The sequence below is a fragment of the Pteropus medius genome, unplaced genomic scaffold, assembly GCF_902729225.1.
Source record: "Pteropus medius unplaced genomic scaffold, Ma_sr-lr_union100, whole genome shotgun sequence".
In the NCBI taxonomy this organism is placed as follows: domain Eukaryota; kingdom Metazoa; phylum Chordata; class Mammalia; order Chiroptera; family Pteropodidae; genus Pteropus; species Pteropus medius.
In genome coordinates this window covers 9,125,025-9,139,869 of record NW_024351729.1, presented here as the reverse complement: position 1 = coordinate 9,139,869, position 14,845 = coordinate 9,125,025, and the positions used below count along the sequence as shown (strand labels likewise).

Genomic DNA, 14,845 nt, shown 5'->3' with positions numbered 1-14,845 from the left:
CAGAGCTTCCCTGGTTGTGATCCTTTCTTCAATTCTGTGAGATACTCCAGGATCCCACTTTACCAAAAAAAAAAAATTAAAATAATACTCTTTTGGTTTAAGCTAGCCAATCAAAGAATCTTATTAAAGACAGTGCTCTAAAAAAAGTTACATCTTGTTAAAGGAGAATAAGGATATAGAGATCATAATTCCTTATGTTTGCAGAAAACCCGGCATTTTACAGATGCTCTCAAATGTGATCCCTGAAAGGGTTGGGGAAGTGTTGCTGTTATCATCCTCACGACAGAGAAAAAGCAATGGCAGCTCGGAAAGGATTCACCTATGTGCTGCGGTCGGGCTGCTGGCGTGTGGCACAATCAGGCTTAGAGCCTAGGTCTACTGACTGCTGGTCAAGCACCTGTCCCTCTATAGCCATGACACATGTACCATCTAGTACTTTCTGTTACTCCAGCCTTGGCAAATCCTACCTGAGGGTAATTCAACTTTTTTTTTTTAACATACAAAATCCTTAGGTAAAAGGGAATCGTACAATACAGAAAAACAGAGCTATTCTGAGTATACAGTCATATATCTTTTTGTTCTCCCTTACTCCCCAATTTCAACCCAGTGGCTGGGAAAAGTTTTAATAAAGTAAAATATATTATTTATTGCCTTAGTGTTGATATTTGCCAATAACAAAGAAATTAGAAGTGAGAGGTACCTCCTTTTGATATGCATAGCAAGTTTACCATCTTCTCCACATTCTAACTACTAGCAGGGAGTAGTAGCCTTTGAACGACTCAGCGGTGGTGTCCAAGTGTTTTCATCTTACCTGTTTTGAGCATATATCCTCAAGTATGTCTGGTTGTTTGTTTGTTTATAATTCATATACATATATTATTATATTATGTTATAGACCTTATAAAACTTGAACAAAATAGAAAAGAATAATAGAAATGATGTAATGTTTTTGCTAACCATGATTATCTCAAGGCAAATACAGGACAAGGTTCATGAGTAATTAACCACGGTGGATATAAATCCATACGTGTTCCAGATAATTTAGAATTTGGTGGCCAGCTTCTTGCCAGATCTGATTCACTGGTCACTGTCATTACCTTGTAATGTGGCTGACAAAGAGTTTACATTAAACTCTGTCATTTTTTGTTGATTGCAATATTAAAATTATCATCAATTTATGGGCATTCTTTGCAGAATCTTTTAAGCATCTGTTAGTTTGTGAGGGTTAAGACTAAAACATAGAATTTGTAAATCCAGTTAACCAGGTATGATATATTTCACAAAATAACCAAAGCAGATGAACCAGTGGGGAAGTCACTGTGAAGGTGAGACCTCACTGCCCTCCCTCCAGGTGATAGCTGACTATCTGACGTGTGGACCCAGGGGCAGTGCCAGTGTCAATACAGTCACCATCAGTTATCATAATGCTTCATGATAATAAAATGAATGTAAATGCAAGTTCTAATCAATTTCTTCTTCCCCCAAGTCAACTTTCTCAAGAGCTCCCTGGGGTGCATACCTCACTTTGGAGGCCATTTTGCCATGTATCAAGGCAATAGTTCTAGAGCCACCTACAGTCACAGGAATCTCTAGGCCTAAAACTATGCAGGACAAAAACAAACCAATCCAGGCTAAAAAGACAGTGATTCTTCATTAAAACAAAACAAAATAACTTTTAAAATTGTGAAATATAACTCACAACCAGAAAAACACATAAAACATTAACATTTGATATGATATTCTGTATATTACCCATGTAACTACCAGAAAAAAACAGAACATTGCTAGCACCCACAGAAGCCTTCCAGCACATCCCCCCTTAAGAAGTAAACATTACCCTATTGCTTGCAGTCATAAATTCCTTGTTTTTCTTTATAGTTTTAGCCACATATGTATACATCCCTTAGCAGAGTTTAGTTTTGAATGTTTTCAGTTTATTTAAATAGAATAAGATTATTATGAATTCTTGTGTATCTTCTTCCTTTCAACATTATGTCTGTAAGATACATCTGTATTATTGCACATAGCTTTAGTTTATTCTTTTTTCATTGCTGCATAGTATTTCATATTATGATTACACCATAATTTATTCGGCCATTCTACTACTGAGAAATACTTTGGACATTTCTAATTTGAGACAAATATAAATAATGCTGCTAAGAACATTTACATTTCTCTGGATGCACATGAATATACATTTCTCTAAAATGCACACACACACACACACACACACACACACGAGGCGTGAGTGGAATTGCTGGGTCCTATCTTGGTTAAAAAAACCTAAGCGAAGGTAATTCTACTGCATCTCTTAGCAATCGATTTTAATATTAACTAACTCTTATGTAGCTATGAGCTCATTAAATTACTAGATTTATCTTTCCCTAGACTTTCACTCCTGGCACATTTATTAAATTTGAACCATGATATTAAATATATTTAACTCTGTTAAAAAATACTTTGAAATTTCCAATGAATTTATTGAAGTCAATTGCCTCAAATTCCCTCCCTCCACATATATATTTTCCACAAATTGTAAGAACATTTTTCCTTTTAATGAGGACCAATATTGTGTCTACTGAGAGAAGAATATGTTCATTCAAAATTTAAAGCAATTTTGCAGCAAAAGGTTTCAAGTTAACACTCATATTGATCAAGTACAGAAAGCCAAAAATGTTAATCCTATAGCCAAACTGAGGAATACAAATACAAACAATAAAGATTAATTCCAACTTCAGAGGCTCCAACGTTTCATTAGTGACCTGCAAAGAGTCTACATAAATGGGACATACTTAGATGACAATATTGTGGCACCAGCAAAACCCATTCAGCGGTCTCCCATTGTCTTATTGATAATAAACTTAATAACCACCTTTTATTGTAGTGCTTTCTTCATATTAGTTCATATATACAATGCTGCTTTAATTCTCAGAACAACTCTATGAGGTAGGTACTATTATTCTTCCCATTTTCAAAAGGAAACTGAGGCACAAAGAGGGAAAGTAACTCGACCAAGGTCCCATGGATGTAAGTAGATGAGCTGGGAATGGGAACCAGGCTGGTGTCTCAGTTCATATTCTACTATACTGCCTGGCAACCTGTTAGTTTTGCTCTTGTCATTGTTGGCATTGTTATTATTATTTTGATAACAACAAGAATAGTTCTTTAAGACCAGAGCAAAATGTGTGAACCATAGGGGGAAAAAAAAATCTCTGTACATTTGTTTTCATTTATGAAAATTTTGTGAAAATGATTGTAACCAAGCAGCTCTAATTCTGAGAGAACTAATTAAGAAATGAATTAAGGGATTCAACGGAATCCCAAATTAGTCATTAGGGCTCGAAGATCTAGAGTTTTGGTCTAAATCCAGTTTTGGCACTTGCATCCAAAATAAACATGACCGGATAAGTACCACAGCTCACGATTAAAATGGATTTATATAGCTTATCTGTCCACGTGGGAGAGGCCTCTTCCTAATTGAATTCGGACACCTTTTTGGTTATTGTGTCATTTGCCATCTCCTTACTCTTTTGTAACTGCTGGCATTAGGATTATGCTGAAGGAGAAATTATTTTAATCAGTGACGTCTGCAGAGTAAGCATAAAAAAAAAGATAAAAGAAAAGCCTTTGAACTGTAATTAGAAAATTCCTTAAGTGTGCTCATGTGATATATGTTTGAGACTACTACCAACTGGCAAGACGAGTTACAGAATGGACGTCCAATGTCACTGTTCTGGGAAAAGCAGCCAGTAAAAGTCGTGTTCCAACATGCGAATAGAGTGATCTCTTGCAGGCCAAAACATTCCTGCTTTCCACCTCTAATATGATTAGTGACAGACAGCTGGAGGCATCTCATTCTCCTGACAAAAATATGATCAGAATTGTTTTCAATTGGTACATCTTTCCATCAAGCTGTTTGTTGCCTTCCAGCAGAATAATCAGTTTCTGATTATTTGGTACGTTCCAAGAAACAGGAATTGATTGTGCCCTTGCGTGTCTGATAGAGAGAAGTCAACCAGAATGTACATAGTAACTCTTCAGTTGCCTAACAAAAAGAAAAACTAAGCAGTGTATGAGTTTATGTGTGTGTATGTGCTGGTGGGGGCAGGGGGGTCGACCAGAAGTTTCTATAATTCTCTTTACACACAATAAAGAAAGTGTTTTCATGGTGATTCAGATTTCAAGTATGAAGAAGTAAAATATTCTATTCCATTCATGGAAAACAATCAACTTCTACCAATGTAATGGCTCTTTTTAAAAAGTTATCTTACTACTAATGTTTCAGGATTATGGAAAAAGAATCAAGTTTAGATTAAACATTCATGAAAATATCCAAGTACAATAAGACCTCATTAATTTGGACTCTCTCAATTTGGAATTTATAATGATTTGACAGGGTTTGAACCAGAGATGATCTTTTCACAATGAATATATGGCTCTCTAGGCAAATTAATTTCAATAAGCAAGACTGCTGGGGAGAAAAATAAAAATATTTCAGGAAAAATACGATGAACCAAAAATAACAACATGCTTCCTATCCAGTTTTGATGAACCCATTCAAATGCCAATAACTGATAACAATAATAATTACCATTTAATTGAATGTCAATCTTGTATAGTTCACTATATATACATGAGCTAGAAATATCCCAACAACTCTGCAAAACGGGTAAAACTACCTCCATCTTAAAGAGGAGGAAACTGAGACTCAGAGAAGCAGGTGACAGGCAAAGACTGCACAATTATTAGGCGGCAGAAGCAGGAAGCAAAGCCAAGTTATCTTGCTCAAATGCCTGTGTCCTTGCACTTCCGCTCAATGCTGAGTGAGCACTGACGACTGTAAGTCAGACTTCTAGACTGGCTGGAGCAAGTTCTTCCACAATGGCAACAACAGCAAAAATGACAATCACTGAGAGGATGGAGAGCTCTCCACTCTTAACCATAACTCCTTTCTACAGCACAAAGATATCTGTAAAGTATATGTGCGTGTATATATATATTTGGTACTCTGAAGTATTTTACATGCATGAAACTACTCTAAAAAATCCATTAAAACACTGATGTAGGTGTGACATATGTGATGCAGATGTGCCTCAGGCCCACTGGCCTGCCTTTATGTCCCACTACAAGTGACTTGAGTCTACACACCTATAAACAAGAACTCTGGTGTTGAGGCCCTGAGAGGCTTTCAAAGGCTGTGACAGACCTTTAGGAGTCAGCTGCAGGTGCCAGGACATCTGGACAGGTGCACAGGAAGAGTGTATGGAGAAGGGAAGGACCATCTCTACTTACCTGGGGATCTACGAAGATATTCCTGAAAGCAGTCTGGGTCTTGGAGTGCTCTAGAAAAAATGAAATTTGAGAGGTCAGATCCTACATTTAGTAGCCACTCCATCCATTTCCATTACACTCACACCCAATCATAGGATCCAGAGTCAGATGGACAGGGAATTGGTCCTTACCCCTGACTGAATAGCTGTGTAGGTAGAGTAACCACTCTATACCTTATTTTACTCAACTATAAAATGGAAGATAATAGTACCTTCCTCACAGAATTGTTGAGAGGACTGGATAACATATAATTCGTGCTATGAATTTATCACACAGTAATGATATTTTAATAACAGCAATAGCTAACATTTGTTGCTTGCTTAGAAAGTGCTTAGCATTATTCTATGGCTTCAAGTAGGCTAATTCTTCAATATTCCAAGGTAGACACTATTAGCATTGTCATTTGCAGATGTAGGAAATGAGGCACCAAAGTCCAAACTGCCTGTCTCCTAAAAGTATATGGGGCAAGCGGTGGAGCATAGATTCTACCTGTGACCATCTAGCCCCAGAGCCTGGTCTCTAGATCACAGTGATATCCTGCATAATTTATTACAAATAAGTGCAGCTATTGTTATTATTGTTGTTATAATAGTCCCTTCTCGAAGAGATAGCCTGTAACGTAATCACACAATCCTAGGGAACTCGCCACTTAGCTAGTAACCACTTAGGCATAGGGACAGGTACCAGGGTCATAAGTAAACCAACCAACTACTAAGTCAGCAATGGTTTCAAGTGTTCTCTGGGAATCCCTGCATATTCGATGCTCTGTTAAGCACTGTATGGGGCTTCAAATGCTCTGGTCACTGATTCTGCAATGTCAGAGCAACCTCTATGATACAACTGTCGAAAACAACGAGGGAGCACTGGCAAGGATGGGACAGGACCTCAGGACACTGGATGCTGTGCCCAGCTGGCTCTGGCACCAGCTCTCTGGGTGACCTTCTCCCAGTCAGCTGACCTCTCTGGGTTTCATCATTAAATGAGAGGGCTGACCTAGAGGCTCTTAAGATCTGAGATTCTAATCTACAATTCTATTCTGACACTCTTTCCATCAGACTTACTTTTCTTCCCAACAGTCCATTCTTGAGAGAATATATTATAACTCTTCATTTATCTGACCAACATTGAACATGATGCCAGGCACTGTGAACAGTGCCCAGGATATCAAAAGAAGACTCGGTCTTCACTTTGTAATTAGCTCTGTGAGCAAAATGAAGTCTTATCATAGAAATCTTGGCAACCGGAAGACCGGGCAAGACTGCAGCCCTGAGGACAATTGTGCATGCCCAGTCTGTCCAGTCTGAACCATGGGAGCGGCCTCAAGAATTCTGCATCAATTCAAAAGCCAGGGTTCTGGCGTCCCAGGTACCCAGCAGTCTTGGGGAGAGGGTGTCATGTTAAGATGATAGTATAGATAAGAATGTGAAAAATAAGGCAGAAACCAGACGATCAGTGAGATGCCTAGGTTGAGGGTCAAGTTTGTTTACTAAAAGTAAGTGTTGTATGCCAATAATCCAGAGATGAGAACTCAACTGGCACATAACTAGTTGACTTTCTTGACTTTCATAAATTATACTATTGGCCATTTTGATAGCAATCTTTTCTTTTATGTATATGTGTGTGAGTGCACACATGCCTGCATCTTTGAGAAACATTTACTTCAACACAAGATGCTACTAACTTTATTTAAAGATCAGTTTATCACACTTAGATATATTTGCTTTCACAGAAACTCCTTGGAGGGGAATAATTCAGTAAGTATAATACTTCCATTGAAAAGAAATTGATTTTAAAATATGCTTTTCAAACTTTTGACAAAAACAATTTTATGATTTTCTTTAGAATACAGCAAATATTGTTGACAATGTCATACATAACATGAGTTGTCAGATGAGATATTAAACACCTATAGATTTAATTTTTAATAAAGACTTTTAAACATATCCCCAAATGCCCATCAGTCTTTGACATGGGAGAAAGTAGCATTTTGATAAATTCCATCTCCTACTGCAAGAGAAGTCGGCACAAAATGTTTATGGTTCTTTGAGAAGGCAATGATGGTATTCGTTACAGGATGGTTAAATATTTGCAGCATATAATTTTAGGAAGCAAGTCAAGAAATGGTAGAAGATATAAAAATGTATTCTTTTGATAGGTATTCAAGTAATGGAAATACTGTCTTTGCTATATCTCTATCGAAGTACCCTGTGTATGGGAGTCTATAGAGAATCTGGCTTCTAAACTAGCTCTGAAAAGGATTCCAAAATGTTTTATGCAATGGCAATGTTATTGGAGTACATACATAAACTTCAAAGATGACAATTCTGAGGAGCAATACTCTCTTGGATATAAAAATTATAGCTTTCTTAAGCCTAGAAAGAAAAAAATTAAAATTTTAGTCGTGGTTATCTATGATGTGAAGAATTATGAGTGATCTTCTCATTTTTACAAATTTGAAAAATTGTTTTTCGATCTCATGATGCATTGTGGGAAACTGGTGATGGAAAAAGTGAAAAGGTTTTGGAATCAGACAAACTTGGGTTCAAATCCTAGTTTCTACCTTTTCTATCTTGGTGCTCTCATATAAGTAACTCAGCAGTGCAAGTTGTACATAAAATGGAAATAACAGATGCCTTTAAGCATCATTTTGCCTATTAAAGAGGTGAGATGTAAATGCTTAGCACAGATGTAATCATTCTTCTATTCACAGTACACAGGGAAGGGAAGTTAGGCTTTTCTGATAACAGTAAATTTGTTAATGTTTATAAATTGATGCTTCAGGCCATTTGTTTATAGAAACACTGAGTTTTTAACAGGTAACTTTCGGAAATCTTCTAGCTTAAAGTTCAGAAAAAGAGTAAGTAGGAATAGGCTACTCCACTCTCCTTTCCATCACAATTATTAGATACCTATAGTCTGAGAGGCTTGGGTTCACTTGTTCCTCCTACTATGCTGCTATGTTCAGACATCCTCTGGTTGAGACAAGAGTTGGGAGAAGGGTTAAAGCAGACCCGTTGGAGCACAGGTACCACAGTCAAGATCTTTTTTATATTGTCATTCCTTATGATTAAAGTGAGCAAAATAAATTATGGGATTGCTTAAATGAGGGATGAAGGACAAGACTATAGACTCTCTGGCTTTTCTTTTTATCATGGTAGCTATGTTGATATTTTCATCCTATTCATCCAAAGGTAGTTCGATCAGTAAGGTTTGTGATAAAATATATGTAATCAACAAAATATGGCTGTTGGGGACATCTTGCCCTTGGATATATGTTGCTGTAGCTGGCTACAGCAAGAAATATTGATTTAACTGGCTTTAATATCAAGTCAGGTATTTGTTGACATGTGGAAATGAAAAATATCAAAACCATGATATATAGGTCAAATCCCATTTTAGCTCACTCCTAGGGACTGTCCAAAGTCTTTTGTACTGGAATTGTGTTCTAATGATGCTTGCCCAAATCATAGAAAACAGGAATTTTCATTATGATGGGATTTGCTACATAAATGAATATTGGTATAGATTTTTATGTAGTACAATTTATTGTAAAAAGTACAGCAAAAAAAAAAAAAAAATCATTACATACTCCCTTCTCCCAAATCTGGAGGCATATCTTGCTTTCTATCAAAGGTATGTAATGTTCTCACCTTTTCAATGTCTGATTACTCTTCGTTCCTCTCTTAGTGCCTCATACAGAGTAGACCCTCAAGAAATAGCTGATGAAGAAAATTTTTGAATGAAATGTGGTACCAGAGTGGATGAGGGAAATTCAGAAGTTTCCAGTGTAGGAAAAATACAAGTTAGAAAATGATTCAAAATGAGTATAGCAAGAAGCTTTAGCCATTCCCAGCTAGCATACCCATGGAGTCTGGGGATCCATCGGCCTCCCATTAGCTCTCTACTGCTAAGTGGTCATGGAGACTTGTCTAAAATGTCTAACACCCAGCTCACATACTCCCATCGCTGGGGAATGCCACAGAGCCATTTCAATCGTTAATTGCCTGAAACACCTTCATAAGGATCCCACAGTATAGCACATGCTAAGGTGGTCAATGAACCACTTCTGCCCTTCTAAAAGATTGAGAGAAAGTAACTGCCTAGGATGCAGCAAAAGGCAGGGAGGTTAGCCCAAAGCCACCTAGGAAAAGGGGGTAAGTGCAGCCACAGGGTGGAAAGTTACTGTCTTGCAGCTAAGCTCAGAAGGAGTTTCTAAGGCCTTACCGACAGACCTAGGTCCTGGGAAAACACCAAGAGAGACTTCTGAAAAGCTTGCATGGACACTACCCAGTGTCAAAATGCCTAACTTCTTGTTGTCTTTCCTTCTCCCCTCCAGTAACATGATTATTTTAATAATCAAAGAGTTTCCTTTAATTTTTTATAATGCAATCTTGTTGGAATGTTTTCCTAACTGATAGTCTTTTTTATTGAAAGCTACAGTAATGCACCAAATATATAAGTTTTGCTTTTGTCTTGGAACAATATAATGCACTTTTTAAATAAAGGTCTTGACTGTATTCAAAGGAACTACCTATTGACACCAAGAGCCTCCTTCCCTCATCGGAGGAATAGCCATGGGAGTGAGCTTTGAGAGACTTCAAGCTAGATACCAGGGTTTCCAGAGCAGAGAAAGGGTCTGTCCCATTATTACCAGATAAAGTATAAGCAAAGAGTTAGGAGGGTCTGGTGAGGTTAGCCCTTAGGAATGAGATATTTTTACAGATATTTTACAAATATTCCCATTATTCATTCGAAAATATTTTAAATGGTAATCAGCTTCTCCTTCAAAGGAATGACCTGTGGCCATTAATAACTGGGCAACCAATCATAAAAGTACTTTTGAGTTAATCAGTGGTTTGCTCAATACATTTAATCCTCCACATAACCTCTGACTATGCAGTAGTCATCATCTCCATGTGAGAGCTGAGGGAGCTGAGGCTGAGAGATAGCAAAGCACTTTACACAGCATTAGACTAAACGATGGAGCCACTTCCTAAGTCCAATCTGCAGGTTCATATCCAATTCTCCGTTCACAGTTCTAACTACTCACTAGTTGCACAGAGCCCCCAAATTTAACTTGGTGGGCCCTTCTCACCTGCACCACCACCATGGAGGACATACCCTAAACAGGCCACGCTGGTGGTCAGAATCTGCCAAGATCCAAAATCTTTTTTAGTTATTGGGCTATGAATGAATGACACTGCCTCTCCTTTGCAATAACTAAAATGACTGAAGAAAATTAGAACAATTCAAAGGCAAGGATATGTAAGCTCAAGGGCTATAAAAATTCAAGAACTCAAAAACCAAAGAGAGCTTTTTTTGACTAGACAATAGTTGGTTAGAAACTGTGCAACAGAGTACCTTTTGGATATGAAATATTACACACTAGGGTTTTTTTGCCTTTCTTTTTTGCTAAGAACTGAAATCTACAAAATGACAAACCAGGATAACCCTATTAAAAGACAACTTCAATTGTTCCTTTGTTCTCAGAAACTGTGTTAGGTAGTGACTGGCAATACTCATACCTTCATCTTCTTATTAATTATGCATTTTTCCTACAAAATCGACTGCCACGGTACATGCTGTAAGTCAGATTTGAGAGCTGCCAAGATAAATGTTCCGAATGGCTGATTTTTTAAAGACAACCTGTCAGTTCACCAAGCAATTCTTTAGGGGTTTCTCCCAGTACACTTTATGTCTCCCCTATACCTATACTTAGACCTATAGCAATTATTACAGCTCTTTCCTGATGTATCATCTTATAGCAATGGCTAAAGATTTTTCTTTTCGACCTCTAACATATAAGTGATGAAACTTACAATTCCTTTTGACAGCATCAATTTACTTCAGTTGTTACTATTGTTTAATTCTTATACCGATTTATGTGAAATTCTGATTCCTAGGGAGCTAAGTAATTTTGGCCCAGTCCATACGTCTAAAACAAAGACAACTTTTGTATTATTGACCAAATAAATGTTTTCTTGCCTGAGGTTTGCTTTTACCATGTTTTATTTCCTTTGGTTTACATCTTATTTTAATGAGCTTGATTCCACAACATATAAGAACATATGTACGCTAGAGGTACTATACTGAGTAAGCCAAGAATTCCAGCCAAGTGTCCTATCTTTTATGTGGCACCAAGTGACATTTTGTAAAAAGCACAATGGTAACTATTCATTCTGCCAGCCTTAAAAAGATAGGCATGAACTGCATGCCAGAATGGAAAAGCTTAAGCTTTGAAATCAGACAGCTGGCTTCAAATATCTCTACCACCATAATCTCTGTGATCTTGGGCAAACTACTAATCTCTTCTCAGAGCTTTTTCATCTGAAAAATGGGGGTAACAAACTTACCTCAAAGGGGTTGTGGAGGAGAATTTTGCTGTAAAAAACCTAGCATATAACCTGGCACATTAGAAGACAGTAAAGAGTTGTTAGTTTTTTCCCATCTCTTTATAAAATGCTGTTAGTAATTCATTTTGAATCTGTTGTTCATGCACAAAAATAATATAAAGGACATTTACTGTGGTGCTTTTTATGATAGCAAAGAATTGGGAAAAGTCTAAGCATGGTGAAATGTTTACATTAAGGTATATTCATATATTGAAATTTATGCAGTCATTCCAAATATTTTTCAAATAATATTTTATGACAAGGGAAATTGCTACTCTAGAATTTAAGTAAGGGAAATAGACAAGAAAACCTATTTAATAATAATAGCTCACGTTTACTGAACATTTACTATGAGCCATGGACCATGCTCATACTTTGCATGCATTATCTTATTAATTCTTACAATAAACTTACTAGTTGCATACTATTATTATCTCCATTTTATAGAAGTAGAAACTGAAATTCTGATAATTTTAGTGATTTATAGTCATAAGTAGCATAGCCAGGACTGGAATCTCAAAATGTCTAATTACAAAGCACCTTTAACTATTATGTTACACCGATTCTTTAGTACAGACTTCCTATGTCCACTGTGAGGCTAGTTTAAACATACACACACACAGATGTATGCACTTACAATCACACATATATGCGTATCTGAAAGGAAAATACAACAGATGCTAACAATGACAATCTCTGGGTTGTAAAATTTTAGCTGAATTTTAATTATTTTTTATCCATTTCAGTATCTTTTCCAAATTCAATGAGTATGCATCATTTTTAAAATTTGAAAAAAAATTTTTCAAAAAAGAAAATGTATGTGAATACTTTGTAAAATATAATGTACTACACAAATACTAGTATTTTTATGAAATGATCGTTTATTCCTTGACTTATTATAGATTTGAGTTTTCAATGCTACGATTCTTTTAAATTATTTTTTCTCATTGAGTCCAAGGTAAAAAAAAATGTAAAAAAACGATTTTGTATATTAATACAAAAAAATATAGTACAGAAAGCACCATATGTATATTTGACAGACATATGATATTAATATAAAAAGTCAAAGAGTTTGTGTAAGGGGGCGGGAAAAGCTCTTTTCAAATGATACAGAATTTCCCACTTAGAGAAAACACATCTGTTCATGACATGATGCCATCAGTGCATTCTCTGTCATGGTCATGTTAGTGATACTGTCATGGAGCTATTTACATAGACGCCGGCACACTGTTTGGACATGCCTCAGCCTGATTACTGTCTACCCCAGGAGGTGTGAATATAATGATGTGTTGGAGTGACACCTAAGGAGTGATTTCCTGTCATACCACCAATTCATTTTCAGATTCCATAAAGAAAACTGAATGATGTGCAAAAAAAGCAATTCCTTTGAACCAAACAAGTTCATATGAATTGAAATTATAGGCTAGGTATAAATTTACTTTACAAAATTATTTTTAAAAATAAATTTAAAATAAGGTTATTTAGATATGCTTTTTAGTAAAATTTTCAATAGAAAAATTAATGCAATCTAAAAATTACTCCAGATTGATCTCGTTTCATTTCACAGTAGAGGTTCTATGATTGGCAATAAGTGGATCAATAATAATAGTGTTACTAAGATATTTCACTAAATCTTTCCAGAATGTATCCTCTTTAGACAATCTGGGGGCAAGAGAGTAAACAGGTAAAAAATTACCGAACTAATTTAAAATTAAAAACTAACAAAATTCACATATCGATATCAAGAAGTCTCTTCTAGAAAGTCACAGGGCTCTATCTTTGACCTATCTTGATTGACATTTTATCAATGACAGAGAAAGTACCATTCTCAAATGTGTGACTGATAAATAAGTGAAAGAAGTACCACTAATAGATTGAATTTTTAAAAATTAGAATTCAAAAATGTCTTGATAGAGAGGAAAAATGATTTAACAAAAGGAGACAAAATGTAACAAGGATCAGTGTAAAGTCCTCCATACAGGTTCACACAATCAACCACACAAGGACAGAACAAAGGGAGACTTGGCTTTGTAGCAATTGTTAAGAAAAGACTTGGAAGTTTTATCTGACTTTGGATATAAACGAATGATGTGCTGCCTCTGATTTAAAATGGAGGCCAACACAATATTTGACTGGATTAAGAAAAGAAGGCCCAGAATAAGGGAGTTAACAGTGGCCCTGTGTTTTCTGCTGCTCAGAGAACTCAGGAGTAAGGGCATTGAGTTCAGATGCCCTACTTTTAAAATGGCATGGGCAGAGTGGTGGGTGACCAGAGAAATGTTAATAGGCAGGGACATCTCAGCTGAAAGACTTGGGACCATCTAAGCCTGAAAAGGGAAGACTTTGAGTAGGAGATACCACAGCTATGGTCAAATATTTGAAGAGCCACCACACAGAAGGTACGTTTCTATTTTGTGGCACCCCAAAGGGCAATGGAAGATGAACGGAACTGCAGGGAGGCAGATTTCAGTATTTTTGTCTGCCTGTGCATGATAATGCGTATTGGTCCAACCACGAATGAGACAAGGGCCAAATCCAAAGGGTCTTCAGGTCAAGGAGCACTGCAGACTACTGCCAGTAGAATTCCTTAGCATCACAAAACTGTGAACTCTCCATTCCCAGCAGGATTCAAATGGCAGCTGGCTGACTGGGATACTGTGGAAGGAATTCCTGCATTTAGGGGAAATGTTGAACCACAGTACCCACTATCCCTTTCCAATGCTCACACTCTATGCTTTTAATTTCATGTCAGTAACTTTCATGGCGACATTCCTAATGCATTTATGTAAGCAATATCTAAATACATCTCGCTTTAATAAATGAGAAATAACTATAAATTTAAATGCAATCCAGGAGAGTCCAGAAGGTGAAATTCTACTAAAGTTTGGAAATTATAAATTAATGTTGTCATGGCAACTTTAGTTGATACCATCCATTACAGCTGAAACAGTTCTTGCTCTGGGACTACCAGAACAATAAATGAGTTTATATATTCAGTGCCACAAACCAGCACTAAATAATATTTTAATGCTTTTATTTTTAACTTCTGAAGCAATAGATTTACATTTTCTTCTTGCGTGTTCACAATTTTAATATGACACTATACTAAGGCTATGGAATTA

The 14,845-nt window shown here is 36.5% G+C and overlaps 1 protein-coding gene across 1 annotated transcript in view; it reads right to left on the bottom strand.

Moving 5' to 3' along the window:
* Positions 1-14,845, bottom strand: part of SPATS2L (spermatogenesis associated serine rich 2 like) — a 143,937-nt gene that overhangs the window by 117,447 nt on the left and 11,645 nt on the right. Inside the window, exon 2 of the mRNA XM_039844911.1 lies at positions 5,293-5,342. The gene's annotated coding sequence lies outside the window, so the exon portion shown is untranslated. The remainder of the gene's footprint in view (positions 1-5,292; positions 5,343-14,845) is intronic.